Source organism: Saccopteryx leptura, chromosome 2, assembly GCF_036850995.1.
Source record: "Saccopteryx leptura isolate mSacLep1 chromosome 2, mSacLep1_pri_phased_curated, whole genome shotgun sequence".
NCBI lineage: Eukaryota > Metazoa > Chordata > Mammalia > Chiroptera > Emballonuridae > Saccopteryx > Saccopteryx leptura.
In genome coordinates, this window is record NC_089504.1 from 8886423 (window position 1) to 8900737 (window position 14315).

At 46.7% G+C, this 14315-nt stretch overlaps 1 protein-coding gene across 13 annotated transcripts in view; it reads right to left on the reverse strand.

Annotated features, from left to right (window-relative positions):
• RALGPS1 (Ral GEF with PH domain and SH3 binding motif 1) overlaps window positions 1–14315 on the reverse strand; it is a 331320-nt gene that overhangs the window by 285610 nt on the left and 31395 nt on the right. Inside the window, exon 1 of one of the 13 annotated variants that reach the window (XM_066367135.1) lies at window positions 4857–5037. The exons of 8 other annotated variants lie outside the window; for them this stretch is intronic. The gene's annotated coding sequence lies outside the window, so the exon portion shown is untranslated. Of the gene's footprint in view, window positions 1–4296; window positions 4466–4812; window positions 5038–14315 lie in introns of those variants that run through there. 4 more of the 13 variants (XM_066367134.1, XM_066367136.1, XM_066367133.1 and 1 more) reach the window with 4 other exon arrangements.

Here is a 14315-nt window from a genome sequence, read left to right on the forward strand (position 1 = left end):
TGGGGGTGGGGATAGGGGTGGAATGGAGATCAAAACTGTGCTTACAATACCGGTCAAAAACATTTATTTAGGAGGAACTCTATGTACCAACTGGAACATTTTCCAATGTTGGAACAACTTCCAAAATAGATTAAGTTAATAAGGTATGGAGCAAGTGTATGTACTGAATGCTGTTATTTGTATGACAGAAAAGATATATAATAAACAAGAAAATGTTAATAGTGCTTGCCTCTAGGGAGGAGTAGGAAATGGAAGCTCAAGGAAAGAAATGCCCCGGCCTGATAGCTCGGTTGGTTAGAGCATCATCCCAAAGCACAGAGGTTGCTGGTTCGATCTGGGTCATGGCACATACAGGAACAGATGTTCCTGTCTTTCACTCTCTCCCTTCCTGTCTCTAAAATCAATAAAATAAACATTAAAAAAAAGACAGGTTCTTTATGTGTTCTCCTTTGAACTACTTGTCTTTAAAAAAAAAAATTCATGTGTGATTTTTTTTAATAAGATAAGGCCCTGGCCGGTTGGCTCAGTGGTAGAGCGTCGGCCTGGCGTGCAGAAGTCCCGGGTTCGATTCCCGGCCAGGGCACACAGGAGAAGCACCCATCTGCTTCTCCACCCCGCCCCCTCTCCTTCCTCTCTGTCTCTCTCTTCCCCTCCCGCAGCGAGGCTCCACTGGAGCAAAAGATGGCCCGGGCGCTGGGGATGGCTCCTTGGCCTCTGCCCCAGGCGCTAGAGTGGCTCTGGTCGCAGCAGAGCGACGCCCTGGAGGGGCAGAGCATCGCCCCCTGGTGGGCAGAGTGTGCCCCCTGGTGGGCGTGCCGGGTGGATCCCGGTCGGGCGCATGTGGTAGTCTGTCTGTCTATCCCCATTTCCAGCTTCAGAAAAATACAAAAAAAAAATAATAATAATAATAATAAAATAAGATAAAAACATCGTTTAAAGAAACCACTTATTCCCAGGCCCTTCCCAAATATTCACATACATATGATTGTAAACATGAAAAATTATATATGTTTATGAACATAAATAGATGAACTTAATTTGGGGTGAAATAGGACTGTTAAACGACTTTTGGCTTTGATATTGAGGTTCACTAATTTTACTCATGTTGCAATATTTTTTCTCTGCCAGGTAAAGTGCTAGACAGATACTTTTAAAAGAAGAACTAAAGAACAGGTTGTTAATTTCCTCCCTCCTGTCTTTCCAGAAAATATGAGGGCATGTTAAACCAAATGCAAGAGCTAGGACCCTTTTAATGTTCACATAGTCTAATACCGTTCTTACTCAGCTAAGAAAACCGAGGCCTAGAGAGGGAAGGGGATTTCACTAGTTACATAAGAAGTGAAAGCCTCAGCATCACCAGTCCTGCTCTTCTTATATGCCACGTGCTGTTCTGTTGTGTTGAAAGACGGGAAGGCAGGGAGGGGCAGAAACAGGCCCTACATATATTGAGTGCCTGATACATCAGGTGCTTTCAAACATCTTGTCTCATTTCTTCTTCCTAATGAGCTCTCCAGGTAGGCATAATCATCCTTGTTTCACAAATAAGGAAACCAAAGCTCTGAGAAGCTAAGAATCTGGTGCATGAGACTTCAAATGCAGACTTCAACTCAGAGATCTTACCCACCATACTGAAAAAGAAGATCAATTTTCAAAGGTAAACTGGGCTATGTCACTGAGAGCCTTGGATGCAATATTTTCCATGAATGAAGTTTCTCTCTCAACCCTGGATATTGTCACTACAATAAAAAACAATTAAAAAACCTATCCCCTCGTTATCCAACACATGTTCTAGCTCCACCAAGTTTGGGCTTTTCTTTTAACCCACAAAGCATGATGGTTATCCAGAGGGCAGCAATCTCTGAGAGCCATTTACATAATTTCTGCCAAGACAATAGGACAATAGGACAACTCATATGCTGCTTCTAGAAACTATGGCAGTGGTTCTCAAACTTTTTGAAGCCGGGGTGCAATTAAAATACTATAAATAATTGTAGACACACTATATACAAATTTCTGAGAAAACTGTTATAATAATTAAGTCAAATACTAAAGAAAAAAATATAAAGTCCAAGCGTGCTTTTATGGTAATTAAACAAAATAAATACGACAAAATTAAATTTATTCTGACGTTTAAAAACATTTTTGTTACATTTTTTATTATGCTTTTTAGAATTCATAAAAAAGAGGGATTAAAAAATAAAAAAAAAACGACAAAAAATTTATCTTTTTATATATATAGATACATTCTTAGTAAGATTTAGTAAATTCGGCAGGTCCCAGCACGAATGTGTTAAGTTTCTTCATTCTTGTGTTTATGAGAAACATGAGCCTGATGTGTCCTAGCGATTTCTTCAATGTTTGGGCATATATTTGAAAGGCAAACTCTCATTTCCTCATCAATACATTGAAGAATTCCTCTTTTACTCTTAATTGTGTTGATGGTATAAAATCCTAATTCACATAAATAGGATGTTGAAAATTGCAGTAAAATGTTCAAAGCTTTTTTTAGATATTGACACATATTCTTCTTTTATAGAAATCCAAAAGGCTTCAAGAAACAATTCCTTATGTTTAATCATCAATCCAAACCCCCCACATACATATCATCTTAACTTTACACCAAACAAAGGATAGAAGAAACTTGCCTCCAGTCTTTCCAAAGAACATGGGAGGTAGTGTAAATAATCCAGCACTACAGTTTAACAGCCTTTTGCAACCTGATCAGCTAAGTGAGGTGGGGGGTTGGGCAGACTGTCAGCTTATAGCCAATTCCCCACACCTCTGTCCCCCAAAAATCTAAACTCCAAAAACCCTGTTGGTTTTTTGATCCCCAAGAGGCACATATTTCTCTGGAATACCATAGGGCGCACCTAGAAATCTTCTAGGGTGCACCAGTACGCCTTGGCACACACTTTGAGAACCACTGCCCTATGGGTACCTGCCACATAAGCACAAGTCAGAGTAAAGACCCAGCCCTGAGATGTCATCCTCACGAGGCCACTGGATCACTACCACAAAACTAGTGGTAGTGTAAGAAGACAGCACCAGGGTGGTTGGTCCCCAAAAGTCCCATATCTTCTGTGAGGAAAAATGCAGATTAGTACAGGAGAAGCCTCCTTCTGCCTTTCTTCTGTCCGTGCAACATAGGTAAGAGGAATTACAGTTCAGATTGGTCTAGCTGCTAGCGAGTAAAGGCACTAAACAATGAAAGGTCACATACATGGGTATGGGACACTCTTCTGAGTAGGAGGCAGACATATCATCTTGCTTTCTTCTCTCTGCCCCTAGGAACCTAATGAAATTCTGGCATTCCCCTCTATTTAGTGTGGTAAATTAAGGGTTTGTACTTGAATCAGGAGGGAGAATTCCATAAGGCTCAACCCTAAGCCTCCTGTTCCAGTTCAGAGTCCTCACTGGGGTTGGAGTCTAAAGGTCAGAAGACAATTAAATGTCCATCTGCTTTCCTTCTGCCATTTTTCTCTGCCACAGCTCCCTCAGAGTCTCACAAAGAGGAGCAGTCACCATTCGAGACAGGACTGACTCTTCTGGGGACTCCCTGCCACAAGCTTCATCTCAAACTCACAAGAAAATGGTCTAGAAATTCCCTCCTCTTAGAAATCTTCTTTAGACCCTCAGTTCCCCAATCCAACCTGCCCATCAACACAGACAAGGGAGACAGTACTTCACATGCTCAGTAAGCACAGTTCCGTCTTATCCTCACAAGGCCCCTGGGAGGCACATAAGGCTGGTACCATGATACTCATTTTGCAAAGGAGAAAAAGATGCTCTCCAAGATAACACAGAGGCAAAAACTTCTGAACCCTCATTACAGTTCTTCCCCCTGACCATGGTGCCATTTCGGCCTTTTGGAGACTACCACTTTTAAGATGTGCAGCTGCTTCTGGTATCAGGAGGCAGCCCGCCAGGACCCTTCAAGATTCACACTACTCTTCAAGCACACACATTTCTCAACAGTTGATAATGAAATGAAAACCAAGCGCCCCTCATCTAGGCATGGCCCCTTCAACAGAAACAGGAAAAGTCCCTTAGGTTGAAAAATGGTGCGTCCCACTTAAGGTACAGCGTGGCACAGTGGAAGCAGCCAGCCTTATAACCAGGACAGCTAAGACCCAAGTCCGACTGAGGAGAAGCACAGGCAGGCCTGGCAAGCCCTTCTGGCCCAGTGGCAACTCTCGAAGCCTCCAGAATCCTCAAAGAGTCCCAGACCCCTGCTGCTACCCACCCCCACCCTAGACATGGGAGAAGACAGCATTCCCTTCTCTGGCGACCACTCACCTCTGCTAGCGCCTCACCTGGGGCCGCGCTTCCGGACCTGCAACCATTCAGGGCCCCGCCCCCCGCGCTGCCAGGCCTCCCTAGCCCCGCCCCTTGCACCTGTAGTTCCCTCAGGCACAAGCTCTCCGGCCGCTTAGGCCTCTCTTCGCAGCCCACTCGCATAAGCAACCTGTCCCATCTAGCCCCGCCCCCCGCACCTGTAGTGTCTCGGCCCCACCCAACTGCCTCCGCCAGCCCCGCCCTCCGCACCGGCGGCCTTTCCCCAACTCCACTCCCACACCCGCTGCCCTTCGTACCAAGTCCCCACCCGAGGAGCGCAACGAAGGCCCCGGCCCAGCCCCCGCGCCCGTAAACCCGCCGACATAACCTCCCCCACCAGGCCGGCCTCCTGCCTCCCGCCCCGTGGCCCCACCCCGGCCCAGCGGCCCCTCGGGTCCCGCCTCCCGCACCTGCAGCTCCCTCCAGCCCGGCCCTCAGGGCCCCGCCCCGCCCCGCCCAGCGGGCCGCTCTTCTCACCGCCCGCTCTCAACGCCGCTGCCGCCGCAGGCCCGGCCGGTCACCTTGACGCGGGCCGCAGTGGCTGCCGCCGCCTCCTCATGGCCCTGGGAACAGCCCAGGAGGCAGCAGCGCCTTCGCTCGGAGGCCGGGGCCAGACCGAGCCGAGCCGGGCCGGGGCCGGGCCAGGCGCAGCTGGAGCGCAGACCGACGCGGGAGTGGAGCCGGTGCCCAGCCGCAGTAGAAACCGACCGCTCCTGGGCCTGAGCGGCGGGTCGCTCGTCCAATCAGTATGCAGCTTTGGACTAGCTCCCCCAATTAGCTGGCCGCAAAGGCGGAGACACGCAAATCGGCCGGCTGGGCGCGTCAGTGCGCAGCCGCTGCATCAGCGATCGTCCCTGGACTCGGCCTCTGCTCCAGCTGGTGGACATCTCTGTCAGCTTGCAAGGATGCTGCGCTCCCCGCACACCCCCCTCAGCGCCCCGCCACGCCCATCCCCTTCCTAGAAATAGCATTCCATCTTGTTACCCATACATCATTACAGGCCTCATTCAATTTTCCCTAAAATCCCTACCTAGTATTTACCATTTTCATCAAAAACTGGTTTTGTGAGAGACATCACCTTAATGCCCGTTCTTTACAACCCAGCGGTAGGGATAAAACACAGAACGGCACAGCCATACGAAACCTCAAAGAGCCTCGAGTCCAACCCATTTTTTTTTACGGCTGGGCAAAATTAGGCTATCCTAGGCAAAGGGACTTGCCCAAGACCACACAGTGCAAAACTGGTAATGAGCCTGTTTCTTGACTCCCTGCTCCCAGATCCTTCACTCAGTGCCAGGTGCAATGAGGCGAACAGAAAGAGGTTAAGTCATTTGTTTCAAGTCGCAGAGATAATAAATTGCAAACAGTCGAAGCCAGGTCTGTGAAGCCTTGGAAATCAGGAATCACACACAGGAAAAAAACAAACAAAGAACTCTGTTCTGCCTCCTACTGAAGGGAGGCCCTATGTCCTATCTTACTCTGAATGAGTCTTTGACACATAGACAAGTAGAATGTCATTTTGACAATTTTCAAATTCATTTTGTAATAACATCAGAGTATGGAAAGATTTGGTTACTGTACTTCCCAAAGCTGATGGCAGAAAAAAAAGAAACAAACAAAAAAGAAAAGAAACAAAGTCAGTAGAAATTAAGCCATTTCTAAGTCTTCAGGGATCTCTGAGGGAACTTTCTGCCATTTTGTGTTTAACGTTTAAAAAAAAAAGAAGAATCATCAAAGAAGATGATTAACTATGGCCCACTGTTAAAGCATGATGTCCTGGTGGGATGGGCCAGCTCTCAGCATCACAGATGTTTGAGTCACTCTCAGTGAGGGAAGGATCTTTTGAACCACAGGAGGAGAGAAGAGTTGGAGATGTCACCAAGGGGGATCCTCCAGGCCAGCTGTCTCTGCGTAGACGTGTACTTCATGGAGAGCCATGCTTCGGGACAGTTGAAGGAGTAATTTTCATTAGCAATGCTGATCAACAAGGCAACTGTGGTATACAAACTCTGGGATGGCCCCTATAATCCCCATTTTTAAAAAAGATTTTATTTATTGACTTTAGAGAGAGAAAGGGAGGCAGGGGAGTAGGAAGCATCAAATTGCAGTAGTTAATTCTCGTATGTGCCCTGACCAGGCAAGCCCGGGGGTTTGAACCAGCGACTTCAGTACTCCAGGCCAATGCTTCATCTACTGCGCCACCACAGGTCAGGCTCCCCAGTCCTTGATGTCCATGGCCTTGTGTAATCCCCTTTTCCAAGTGTAGACAGAACTTGCAATATATGCTAGCTAAGTGACATTTATTATTTTTATTATGTTTATTTATAGCATCTGTTTTCTTCTGTGAACATAAATTCTTTTATAATATATCAAAAAAGTTACTGTAAACCCAATTTTAAAATGAGAAAGGAATCTGAATAGACAGTTCTCCAAAGAAAATATAAAAATGGTCAATGAGCCATGAAAATATGTTCAATATCACTAGCCATCAGAGAAATGCAACTTAAAACCACAATGTGATACCACTTCACACTCAATAGGATGGCTATAACAAATAAGATGGACAATAACAAGGTTGGTGAGGGGGTGGAGAGATTGGAACTGTCATATCTGCTGGTGGGGAGGGAAAATGGTGCAGCCTCTTTGAAAACAGTCTGGCAGTACCTTAGTAGGTTAAACACAATTACTATATGACCCAACAATTCTACTCCCAAGTGTGCACCCAAAAGAAATAAAAACACATGTCTATACAAACTCTTGCCCAGAAACATTCATGTCAGCATTATTCATAATATCCAAAAAGTGGAAATAACCCAAATGTCCATCAACCAATGAATGAATAAATAAAATGTGGTATATCTGAACAATGGAATATAAAAAGAAATAAAGTACTGATATGTGCTACAACAGGGATGAACCTTGAAAACATACTAAGCAACAGAAGCCCGATCACATATGATCCCATTTATATGAAATATCCAGAATAGGCAAATCTATAGAGATTAGTTTAGTGGTTGTCTAAGGGTGGGGGATGGGAAAATTGGGGGTAATGGCTAAGGCATGTGGAGTTTCTTTTTGAGATCACAATATTATACAATTGATTGTGGTGATGACTGCACAACTCTGTGGATATACGAAAAGCTATTGAATTGTACACCTTTAAGGGGTGAATTAATTATATGTCAATAAAGCTGTTTTCAAAATAGTATCATAAAGTCTGCTCACTCATGTCACTCCCATGCTCCAACATTATATAACACAATGAGCACATCTCAGCTGCATCTATGAGTGTTTAGATTGCCCACTGTTAAAGCATAGGTGCTGGTGGAACAGGCCAGGTCTCGACAGCTCAAGTGTTTGAGTCACTCTCACTGAGGGGAAGAATCCTTTGAACCACAGGAGGAGAGGAGAGTTGGAGATGTCACCAAGGGGGATCCTCCAGGCGAGCTGCCTCTGCACAGACTTGCACTTCATGGGGAGCCACGCTTCGGGACGACAGTTCAAGGAGCTCTTTTCATAAGGGAGCTATGGTATATGGACTCTAGGCTGTCCACTGTAATCCCAGCTCCTGATGTCCTGGCCTTGTGTGATCCCCTTCCCTGAGTGTGGAAGGTTTTAGGATGTGTGTTATCATGTTACATAAGATTACAATCCATCTTTTGCTGGCTTTGAAGAAGCAAGCTGCCGTGTAGTGAGCTGCTCTATGGAGAAGATCACTTAGTAAGGAGGCTCTGGCCACCAGTCAGCAAGAAACCGGTGCCCTCAGTGCAGCAGCCTACATAGGAACTGAAGGATGTCAACAATTACATGAGCTCAGATATGGCTCCTTCCTGTGTAGCCTCAGATGAGAACGAATCACTGGCCAACACCTGGATTCCAGCCTTGTGAGATCCTGAGGCAGAGGGCCCAGCTAAGCTGTGTCAGACTCTTGACCCACAGAAACTGAGATAATAAATGTGTGTTGTTTTAAGCTGCCAAGTTTGTGATAAAGTTGTTAGATAGCAATAGATGACTAATACAGAGGCACAACCTACCCTGTCCTGGTGCCCAAGAGACAGCTCCGTGCAGAGGTCCACAGAGCCCCCAAGGTGCAACAGGATTCTAGAACGTAGCACTCCTCCAGATCCTGGGTGCATCAGGAGACAGAGGAGAGGATATACAAAGGAACACCATCACAGGGCTACAGGTAACAGTGGCGATGGGGATGTGCCCCCAAGGCACACCATGGCAGCTGGTGGGTGGGTGGGGAGGGACTTGAAAGAAAGAGTTAAAAATGAAGCTTTCAATTTTGTTAGTTCCTGGGAAAACTGCTGGCTTTGCCACTTCTCAGCTGTGTGGCCTTAGACAAGTGCCCCAAACTCTCTGAGCCTCAGCTTTCTGTTATAAGACGGTAATATGCAGATTGCCTACCTTGTAAGGTTCTCCTGAGAAAAGTGAGTGAGTCCTCAAGTGGCCATGAGAATGCACCTTGCAGACTTCCAACTATTGGGAGCTCATTTGACCAAGTGCCCCGCTGCTGATCTCTGAAACTGAATAATGCATTTGCACAGAGGCAATGCTGCACATGGGCTGCACCCAATGCCAGTCATGGCAGGGATTCTAAAGTGGGCCTGTCCCTGGGTGACAATGGGACCCCTCTGACAATCATCTTTATCTCAAGGGCTGCCCAGCAATCTTGTAAGGCATGGTGGTAGAGACTGCTTCCACACACTGCCTTCCCTCTCTCCTTCACTTGGGGTCAGACTTGCATCACACTCTAGTGGCTCACAACCCTCCTCAGCTCCCTGCCCGTTTCCCTTAACAACAACCTTGCGTGTTGAATCCTGTGTTGGCATCTGCTTCTCAGTGAACCTGGATTGGCACAAGAAGTACCAGGAGTGGCAAGGGAAATTAGGACTGGCTCACCCATTGCCCAGCAGGCAAACTAGCTGCTCTCCTGGTGGAACACAGATAGTCCCTAGGATAAGGTGGTGGCTCTAATGCTAAAGAGTTTGCGAGTGGTGACCTGCAAAAATGTTCTCCTGGAGGAGAATACTATGGGAGGTGCTATGATGCCAGAGTTTGAAAAAGTAGGGAGGCGAGGTCAACAGAGGAAGCTAGTTGGCTGGTTTCAGCTAAGTTGTGTTGCAAAAGGATAATGAAAGCCTGCAGGCTGTTCAGGAGCGGTTAATGGCGAAGTGTGCGAGCCAGAGGGCTGGGAAGCTAGCTTGCAAGGAACCCCTCATTCCCTGTGGTAGCAGAACAGACTCACTGAGTGGCAGGCTGAAGACCTAATTGTCAGAGTCCAGAGCTCCAGGGATGTCTGAATGCTCAGCCAAGGCAAGTGTGTTAGGGCGAAGGTCAGGGCCCTGGTGGGGAAAACCTTGGATCCTAAAACATGGGACAGGACCATCTGGATGGATGCTCCTGAGGATACTGGCTGTGGACCACGCCCCCCAGACCCCTCCAGACTTGCCAAGCTGGCGCACATTTCCTTTATAAGAACTGGAACTGCCACTGTGCTGGCAGGTGCTACAGAAGCCCTTCCCTGCAGACAACAGGTGTCCCTGCCTTTGGTGCTGACCCCACCTCTCTCCAGGCTGTCAAGCTGGTAAGTAGGGTTAAATCCTAACATAACCCAGCTGGTTATGCACTGGGACCAATAAGGGGGAAAATAGACCATGTACCTGAAGAATCTAAGCATTAGCCAGCATGTCCTGGCAGAAGCCAGGACAGTAACGCCGGGATTGAATTTTGTGGGTGTTTGATTAAGGAAGCAGGGATATAAGACTAGACAAGCAAGGGCTTATTGACTTGGGCAACTTTCTCAGAACATGGGATTTAACACCCCAGCAAGGATCCCAGCTACTAGAGTAACTCTTAGAAGCTTGGCAAGAAAACACAATGACCAATTCCCAGTCAACGAGAACTACCTGAGCTGCCCTGGTAGATGTTAGAAGGAGTGGGCACGCTGAAGTGGACATACAGTCGATCCTCATTATTCACGGCTTCCATATTTACAAATTAGCCTACTGCTAACATTTATTTGGAATCCAAAAATTAATACTTGTAGCACTTTCAAGGTCCTTCACAGTGAACGAGCAAAAAACAAAATTTGAGTGGCCTGATGTGCATATTTTCAACAGAGGTCAATCAAGAAGACACTCTGCCTTCTTGTTCAGTTCTCGTACTGTAAACAAGTGTCCTTTTGCAATCTATTTAGGGCCACATTTTCTGCATTTTTGAGCTTTTTGTTGTTTATTTCTCTGTTTAAAATGATCCCCAGGCACAGTGCTGAAGCGCTATCCAGAGTCCCTAAGCACAGGAAGGCTGTGGGGTGCCTTACAGAGAAAGCACACGTGTTAGATAAGCTTGGTTTAGGCATGAGTAGAGAGCTGTCAGTCATGAGTTCAATGGTAAGGAAGTAACAGCATCTATGAAGGTGACTCTAAACAGAAGCACACATAAAACAAGGTTATTTTTTTGATTGGGTTACAAAAATGTTGTGCAGAGGATCACAGCAACCTAACCCTGACTGTCCCGTAGGAGCAATGGTCCAGTTTTCTGATTTAATGAGTGTTCACAATGACTTGATAGTGCATAACTACTGCAAATAACAAGAGTCAACTGTACTTTTCATTGGTAGACTCTAACTAGTAACCTCTCTGGCAAGGGGTGATGGGAAATGTAGTTCTCTTAAGCGTCCAGACCCTGACAGGAGGGGGAATGGTGCTCAACTGCTGACCAACAGTCCAGTACAGGATGTCAAACCATTTAAATGCTTCAAAAATGTTAACAGCTGACCTAAGGTTTGCAATGTACATCTTTAATTAGTCAGAGTCTATCTTCAAATAATATCCTTTCACATTTAGCGGAAGGGCCTTATTACCCTGCAGAAACACGGAATGATGGAGGGAAGCATCTCCTGTTCCTGACGCTGGAGGGACAAAGGCTCTTCTGATCACCGATTCCACCGTGTGTGCAGGGCACATGGATTTCCCTACCAGCTGAGCATCCTACAATTTGATTCAATTCTGACACTATCGCCCCAGAGACAGGATTAGAGCCCCCAAGAGGACACTATCCAATTCTTTTTTTTTTTTAAGATTATTTTTATTTATTTATTCCTTTTAGAGAGGAGAGAGAGAGAAGGGGGGGAGGAGCTGGAAGCATCAACTCCCATATGTGCCTTGACTAGGCAAGCCCAGGGTTTTGAACCGGCGACCTCAGCATTTCCAGGTCGACGCTTTATCCACTGCGCCACCACAAGTCAGGCTTATCCAATTCTTTCTGTCTAGGCTTAGACCATTACATCCAGATAGCTCCTCACACTTTATAAAGGGAAACATTTCCACAAGTAAAATTGTAGGCAAAGAGCTGCTGGGTCTACATCAGCATGGACATCCTAGCGCTCACAGCGCCTGTGGCTGGACATCCCCTGACTGCAGGTGAATGTAAGGCCTCTCAACAAAGCCTGGGAGCAGGAGGTCCCTGGAGGCCCATTCTGGGGAAAGGAGAACCATGTAGTGGAAGGAAAGAAGGTCACTCACTGGTAGTTTAGATATTGAACACCTAATAGCATTCCCATTTCAACAGAAGCCTAGCCAGGGTCCAGCAGGCAGGAAGGGGCGAGTGAGGCTAGAGTATGAGGAGGCAGTTGTGTTGAAAGGGCAAAGAGGAAGTGATGTGAAGCCAGCAAATGTCCTCCCGTGCCTGCCCTCTGCAAATTCAATACACGCAAGGCAGGACTCAGTCCAGCTGAGTTAGCGCCAGCACCCGCGAGGTTAGGAAAGCCAGAGAGCCCTGGAGAGCAGAACAGTCAGTCACCTGGGGAGAGGACGCTCATGGAGGGACCGGGTGTGAGGTCTCGGGGGAAATTCAGGTGCCACAGTCGATTCTCAGAGCCCAGATCTCCCAAATTAAAGGTGCCTTTCAAGTCTCACATTACTATTTGGAGATGTAAGGGGAAGAGCGAAGGAGCTAGGGGGTTAAAAAAATTAACAACAACAACAACAAAAAAAACCCCCTGAAAACGGCTCCAGGCAGCCGGATGTGCGAATGTGTGATGAATAGAACATCTGGCAGAGACAAGCTAGTTAGAATAACAGTCACACAAAAGTGATTTGTTTGCCAAAGAAGCGTTCTTCCAAGTTATGGATTCCACCACCTTAGCTCCAACAAAATTCTGTCAGAAACACGTCTCATAACAATGTTTGTTAAAGCCGTGAAGTGGAAGGAGGTGGGCAAACAGAAAAGGGAAGGATGTCCCCATGGTCTAGTCCAGGGGTAGTCAACCTTTTTATACCTACCGCCCACTTTTGTATCTCTGTTAGTAGTAAAATTTTCTATCCGCCCACCGGTTCCACAGTAATGGTGATTTATAAAGTAGGGAAGTAATTTTATAAAATTTATAAAACAGAGTTACAGCAAGTTAAAGCATATAATAATTACTTACCAAGTACTTTATGTCGGATTTTCGCTAAGTTTGGCAGAATAAATCTTTATAAAACAACTTACTATAGTTAAATCTATCTTTTAATTTATAGTTTGGTTGCTCCACTACCGCCCACCATGAAAGCTGGAACACTCACTAGTGGGCGGTAGGGACCAGGTTGACTACCACTGGTCTAGTCTCTAGAAAAAATAGCCACATGTAGCCTAGAAAAGCCCCAAGAGAGAGCTAGAAGGAGACAGGACTGCTGTTGTTGAATATTTGAAGCATGTAGTGGTCCTGTGGGCTAGAACAGAGAACCAAGGGCCCAACGCTGGAGAGGCAGATCTTGGGCTAAGAATAAGGAAGGACTTTTCATCATGGAAAGCTGTCAATGATGCAGAGCCCCTCGGGAAGCAGCCAGTTTTCACAAGCAAGCAGAAACTGGAGATTACCTCCATAGATAGTCTCAGTATGGGGAGGCAGGAAGTAGACAGTCTGGGTGACCGTCTCCCATTCTTAAAGAGTGTAAGGGTCTTTCCCTTCCACATTGAGCACTCTGGGGAAGGGGGCAGAATTCAGAATGACCCTCCAATTTGCACATTTTAAAGAACACATACTCACAGAGCACCTGACGGTGGCACAAACTCACAGGATCTATCCTAGCTCAGAGGCTTGGGCCACACACAGCCACTAGTGGGCCCAGGGTCCAGGGTACAACAGGGGCAAATCTTGTGTTGGAACGGGACACAAAGAAGAGTGCCCAAGGGCTGATCAGAGTGCCAAGGGTGAGGTCAGAAGGGATGAAGACATGTTCTGAGTGCCAGGACCTCACTGCCTCCCCAGCAAAGCTTGAGATGGGCTTGTCTACATACTCGAGGGAACAAACAGCACAATCACCAGCAACACCGAGCTCGCCGCCCCCAAGGGAACGTTGGTTGCTATGCCTCAGAGGCCCTGCCAGACTGATTAGATCCACGTTCCACTAGGGTAGAGGCCAAAACAAAAGACGCCCTTGTAAGCAACTTCTTTCAAAGATGAAGGGCAGGGGACCTATTTGCTATCTGAGTTGGAGAGAAAAGGGAGGCAGTACTGTCCCTGCCAGTTTGGGCAGGTTACCTTGTGGGCGATTGCATTATAATCCATTGTTTACATTTACATATATCTCTCCACCCCCACTTCTAGAGTAATAGTTCATTGGCCAATGAAAGCTGGACCAACAAGCTTTATTGCACATCTCTGGCCCAGCCCCACAAAGCAGTCGCCCACAGAGGGCTCCGCGGCACTCCCCGGGTTGATTGGTTCGGCAACATGTTTCCTTGGAGGCGGCCTCTTTTTGCCATTTGTGTTCTGAAAAGTTTTGAGCCCTATTTGCTGACAAAAGATATGCAAGTTAGGCCTTGTTGTGAAAAACAAAAGGAAAATATCACAAGAGATGTTTAACAGTCATTGAGGCTGGAGGAAATGGTCCAGGAAACAGATGAAGACCAGAAGGCAAGAGGGATGGGTGGTGGGCCTTCGACATTATAAAGGATATCATAAACATCCCGAAAGCCAGGCGGGCTTGGCC